Source organism: Dermacentor albipictus, chromosome 1, assembly GCF_038994185.2.
Source record: "Dermacentor albipictus isolate Rhodes 1998 colony chromosome 1, USDA_Dalb.pri_finalv2, whole genome shotgun sequence".
Taxonomy (NCBI): Eukaryota; Metazoa; Arthropoda; class Arachnida; order Ixodida; family Ixodidae; genus Dermacentor; species Dermacentor albipictus.
The window spans coordinates 304,149,810-304,156,098 of record NC_091821.1 but is presented as its reverse complement, the minus strand read 5'-3'; the positions used below and the strand labels follow the sequence as shown (position 1 = coordinate 304,156,098).

The following is a 6,289-nucleotide window of genomic DNA, read 5'->3' as shown; positions in this document are numbered from 1 at the left end:
GGGTGTGCACCGAATTCAGGGTATGCAAAAGTCGGCGGCTGCGTCGGCACCATTTTGACCATTAGATTCGGTCCCGTGCAAAGGCCGCACCTTGTCAAACTTGTGCAAAAATGCGCGGCCGTTACACGAGTCTATACGGCAGGTCTTGCGTATATGTGCTTCATAATGTACTATCGCATATTTATCTTGAGGTTTGCCTTACATTTGAAATAATTGTGTGGTGCTTATGAAAATCAGCCACACGAGCTGCAAATCGAGTTGGTGTCGTTCGTTGAGCATCGCTGTCGCCGAACGCACCCGCCTTCAAGTTATTAGGAATGCCACGTTGTAGAACACAGTAAAACCAAGAGTGTATTATGACAACGCATGAAGCAATACAATGAAAATAATTTTATTATTTCAAAAGGCTACAGACAGCCTCCTGATACTATAAAAAACAACTTTACTTCAGCCCACGAAAACTACGTCACAATACGATCTTTAAAGGCGCTTTTGATTAACTGTTTTCGTACGCGGGACTGCTTTAATATCAAGTCACAAACAATACCGCAACAGGCATATTGCTTCTTTTTTACCCACGGCAAACATCTTTGCTGTGGTGCTAGTGTTCTTTCATCCACGAAGAGTCCATGGTGTTCGTCCCTTGGTAGTTCCTGTGGGATGCAATGGCTTTTCTTGATAGCCTGCATTCATTGGTCCGTTGAGAAGTGCTACCGCCGAGCGCACCCACCTTCAAGCCATTAGGAATGAAGTGTACAACACAGGAAAAACAAAAACGTAATATGACAACGCGTGAAGGAATAGAATGCACGTCAATCGTACCGAATGTCTATAAGTCCTGCAACAATTACAAAATCGACGTGTCTCTCAGGCCCTCGGGGCACTATCTGCCATTCGGTATTGAACACGTCGATTGTTATGTTTGGTGTTAGCAGTGGCGTAGCCAGCAACCTGAATCGGGGGGGGGGGGGGGGGAGGAGGGGGTAACGTTCCAGCTCGGACTGCTTATTGTAGAATTTGGCGATGTATCAAATTTCATTTCATTTCATTTCATTTATTAATACTGTTAGCCCATTTTTGGGCCGTTACAGGGTGGAAAACATTTGTTGCAATGCAGTAAATGCATTGGCAATCACAGCCTTGCAGACATGCAAATACAAAATAAATTAATTGCGCACAACCTGCGGTTTACAACAAAGTACAAGTGCGGTAGTAGAAGCACATACAGTAACATTCATATTTCCAAGCAGGTGAAATTCGCTATAAACGAGCTGTCGTGGTTAATTTGGTAGGTCAAAGTAAAGGTGTATTGATTTTTCAAACAAACTGACAGAGTCTGTTTGCGTTATGTGCTGCGGCAACGAGTTCCATTCTTCAATTGTTCGTGGGAAGAATGAATATTTGAATGTGTTGATCCGAGCTTGAAGAGTTGTAAGTTGTTCGTTGTGGCTGTTTCTTAATGTTCGGGCCGAGCGCTTCGTTATGTACAGTTCCGTGTTTATGTTAAAGAAGTTACCCCGCAAAAGATAGAGGAACTTAAGTCTAGCAACTCTTCGCCGCTCTAGCAGTTGGGGTAATTTAAGTTCTGACAACATCCCCGAGACTGAGTCCGTGGATTTATATCTAGACAGAATAAATCTAGCTGCCCTTCTTTGGACTTTTTCAATCCTTGCTATCTGGTTTTTTGTGTAGGGGTCCCACACGATACAGCCATATTCCAAAGTTGGTCTAACAAGTGTCAAATAGGCGGTTAGTTTCGCTTTCGTGGTTGCCTTCCCTAGTTTCCGGCGTAAAGTCCACATTTTTCTCTCGGCTGCACTACATAAGCTATGAATGTGCCTATCCCAATTTAAATTTTCACTTATTGTTATGCCTAGATACTTGAAGTAGCTTACTTTCTGTAATTTGTGTCCTTCAATTTCGTATTCAAATGGAAGAATATCTTTTATTTTGTTTGTTATTCTTATAAATGACGTTTTGCTGTGATTTATTTTCATTTTCCATTTTGAGCACCAGTCATGGATACTACTTAATGCCGAGCTTAAGGTAATTTGATCTTCTTTGGATGTTATATGTGAGTAAAGCAGGCAATCGTCTGCGAATAACCGAACCTTAACACCTGGGGAAACTGTTCCTGCAATATCGTTGATATAACACAGAAATAAGACGGGACCGAGCACGGAGCCCTGGGGAACACCTGATGAAACACTCAGAATGCCGGATTTCGCATTGTTGATTTCCACATACTGCGTTCTATTTTTAAGGTACGATTTAATCCAAGCGACAATAGTACTATTAATTCCAAAATTCTTTAGTTTCCTTATAAGTTCTATGTGTGGGACCCGATCGAATGCTTTCGACATATCAAGACAAATTGCATCTACCTGATGTTTATCGTTGATTGCTTTTGCTAACTCGTGGACTGTTTCTACGAGCTGGGTGATCGTTGACAATTTTCGTCTAAAGCCGTGTTGATTAGGATTAAGCAGATGTTGGCCCTCAAGGTAATCAAATAAACTTGCTGATATGATATGTTCTAGTATTTTGCAGCATGCGGACGTGATTGAAATTGGCCTGTAGTTTTCAACACAATGTTTGTTTCCGGTTTTGTGGACAGGTATAACTTTCGCTCTTAACCAGTCGGAGGGCAATTTTCGCTTATCCAGGGACAAGCTGAAAATAATGTTTAAGTATTTAGACACCCATTCTGCATAACGTTTTAAAAACTCATTCGGGATGTTGTCAGGGCCAACAGACTTTTTTGTGTCAATGTTTAGCAAAAGCGATAATATTCCTTGCTCAGATATAGTGATATCCGGCATGCCTTGCTGTTCGTGGATGGTTTCTGCGCAGAGGTCTGCGCTTTGAACTTCAGGAGGCACGAATACAGAGTGGAAGAACTCGTTACATTTTTCAGCAATTTCTGTGGGGTCGGTTATGATGTAGCCTCCGGAATCTAGGTACTGAATGCTGTCTTTCATCGGAGCGATATGACGCCAGAAACGCTGTGGTGAGGATTTCATAAAAGAAGGTAAGGTCTCAGAAAAATATTTTTCTTTTGCTGAGATTAATTTGCGCTTAAGCAGAGATGATACTTGTGAAATGTCATGTTGTTGTCTTAGGTTGTTTCTTTTCATGCGTTTCAATTTGCGTTTTAACTGAATTATTTCCCGATTAACCCATGGGTTACGCTTTCTGACTGTTTTTTTTCGTTGAGGCACAAAATTTTCTACACAATACTTGATTATTCTTTTAAATTCCGTCCACAACATATCAACGTCATCCGATCCATCGAAAGAGTACAGCTGCTTTTCTAAGTAGTCTAAAATGCTGACGTCGTCGGCCTTGTTGAAATCTCTAATGAGGATTTGTTTCCTTTTCTTATTTTTACATGGTAGACCGTTTTTTACGCAAAGTATAACAAGCTTGTGGTCTGAAAGTCCTTCTTCAATATTCACCTCATATTCATGTATTTTTTCATTTACGAACACCAAGTCTAGTAATGTTTCTGTCGTCGGTCCACTTCTAGTTATCTCCTTCACAACTTGTGTTAAGTTTTGACTAAATGCGATGTCCAACAGGATGTCACAGTTTGCAACTGTGCCATTGTATACCCGGAAGATTAAAGTCTCCCGCAATTATCAAGCGCGCTCTCGCAGGTACATTACGGCACAGGTAGTCTTGGATTGATTTCAAATATGTTAGAGGGGCATTTGGGGGTGTATATACTGCCCCAAGCACGCAGCAAATTCCATTGAGTTTAAGCTTGCACCAAATACTTTCGGTTTCAGGACACTCTTTCAATCGTACGATGTCAAATCCTTCTTTAAAAATGATAGCCACACCACCGCCCCGCGTGTCACGATCTTTGCGGATAATCCCATAACCAGGGGGAACTATTTCAGAATCAGCAATTTCGGTGCGCAACCAAGTCTCCGTGACAACGACAACATGGGGATTGTGCTGCATCAGAAGGTGCTCAAGCTCAACTGTTTTATTTGCTAGGCTTCGCGCATTTACATTGATCAGGATGAAATTATCTGTATCTGCTTTGTAACGTCAAGCAGACTCGTCTTCACTTGCATGCTGCCGGTCAAGTTTCACTCTGCACCCTCTCTCATTGTTCCATGCAAACGCCTCGTTATCAATAAAAACCCTATCGTGCACGAGCCGTACCTTTACCCCTCTTTCCCTTTCAATTTTTGTGCTAGCCCACAAGTTTCTGCGTTTTTGCGACGTTGCTTGTGAGTAATCATTCGATACAGAAATTTTTGTTCCCTTTAGCTTCTTGCAATTTTTTAGTACTGCCATCTTTTCGTTATAGTCAAAAAATTTTATTATCACTGCTCGTGCTCTGTTGCTGCTTTTCTTGCCGAGTCTGTGGATTCTTTCTACAGAGCTAACCTTCACACCGAGTCGCTTTTCGAAAACATCACACAGAACTCTTTGTTTAAGTTCATCTGTAGTCTCGCTCGCGTTTTCCGTGATTCCAAATACGACTAAATTATTTCGGCGTTGTCGGTCCTCCAAGTCAATAATTTTTTGTTGCTGCTGCTGAATCGTTAATTTCAACTCCTGCGCCATTTCTTGAAGTTCTGTTCTACTTTCCTGCAAGTTCATTAGGGTATTGCGCAGCTCCTTGATTTCTAGTTTGACAGTACCTAGTTCCTCCTGAAACGTGTTTTGGTTTGCCTTAATTTGGCTCACATCTTTTATGAGATCTTTCTGGCCTTTCAACAGTTCTTTAAGCATTTCTTCGACGTGATTCGGCCCAGGGTTACACTCCACGTCACCGGACAGCATTAACAGCATTTGAACGCATATCATAGCATTTTCAACACAGGCCGTTGGGCACGGCAGTACAATAATGAATCGATTGTCACTTCGGAAGCACTTTCCGTGCTTACTAACCTGTAAAAACAGGGTGTGCATTTCAGGCTTCATTCCGCTTGTCCTGCCGTGCCCACGGGTGAGTTCGTCGCTGACTGAGCTTATAAGGGCTGCGCGCTCCGTTGTCACTGCTGTGGATCCTCGTCCATGCGCATGCGTTGAGCCACCCCAGGCAGCGGCGGGCCACGCAGGTAGGCGTAGTTGATGGACTTCGATGCTTGGGACAAGGAAGCATGGGCCCGGATCCAGCGTCAGGGCAGTCGCACCGCATAGGAAAATCTGTAAAAACAGGGTGTGCATTTCAGGCTTCATTCCGCTTGTCCTGCCGTGCCCACGGGTGAGTTCGTCGCTGACTGAGCTTATAAGGGCTGCGCGCTCCGTTGTCACTGCTGTGGATCCTCGTCCATGCGCATGCGTTGAGCCACCCCAGGCAGCGGCGGGCCACGCAGGTAGGCGTAGTTGATGGACTTCGATGCTTGGGACAAGGAAGCATGGGCCCGGATCCAGCGTCAGGGCAGTCGCACCGCATAGGAAAATCTGTAAAAACAGGGTGTGCATTTCAGGCTTCATTCCGCTTGTCCTGCCGTGCCCACGGGTGAGTTCGTCGCTGACTGAGCTTATAAGGGCTGCGCGCTCCGTTGTCACTGCTGTGGATCCTCGTCCATGCGCATGCGTTGAGCCACCCCAGGCAGCGGCGGGCCACGCAGGTAGGCGTAGTTGATGGACTTCGATGCTTGGGACAAGGAAGCATGGGCCCGGATCCAGCGTCAGGGCAGTCGCACCGCATAGGAAAATCTGTAAAAACAGGGTGTGCATTTCAGGCTTCATTCCGCTTGTCCTGCCGTGCCCACGGGTGAGTTCGTCGCTGACTGAGCTTATAAGGGCTGCGCGCTCCGTTGTCACTGCTGTGGATCCTCGTCCATGCGCATGCGTTGAGCCACCCCAGGCAGCGGCGGGCCACGCAGGTAGGCGTAGTTGATGGACTTCGATGCTTGGGACAAGGAAGCATGGGCCCGGATCCAGCGTCAGGGCAGTCGCACCGCATAGGAAAATCTGTAAAAACAGGGTGTGCATTTCAGGCTTCATTCCGCTTGTCCTGCCGTGCCCACATCATCATATCAATACATCAATGATAACTGCATTGTCATTGCCAAAGATGCTGCAAGTGAATTCTGGAGCACTACGCACTGTCAAGACATGTAAAGTATGTGTTTTTTCATAAAAAAATATATTCGTGTGTCCCAAGAGATTGTGCCAAAAATAACAGATATCTATGCTTCCACCTTTTTTTTCCTATTTAAAAAAAATATCACACGAGCTTTAGAACTATGTCATGCTCAAAACCAGCAAAGAAGTGCATGCTGCTGATGTGAAAAACGTGAAGGCCATGAGACGAGCA

General features: G+C 44.6%; 1 long non-coding RNA gene across 2 annotated transcripts; it reads right to left on the bottom strand.

The window, feature by feature from the left end:
* Positions 1-375: 375 nt before the first annotated feature.
* Positions 376-5,992, bottom strand: LOC135907229 (uncharacterized). 2 transcript variants are annotated; one of them, XR_010565940.2, is made up of 2 exons: positions 4,912-5,992; positions 376-730 (listed from the first exon to the last, which is right to left on the bottom strand). It is a non-coding gene; the product is annotated as an uncharacterized lncRNA (long non-coding RNA). The 2 variants fall into 2 exon arrangements; XR_010565939.2 differs by having other exon boundaries at positions 376-683.
* Between the last annotated feature and the right edge of the window lie 297 nt (positions 5,993-6,289).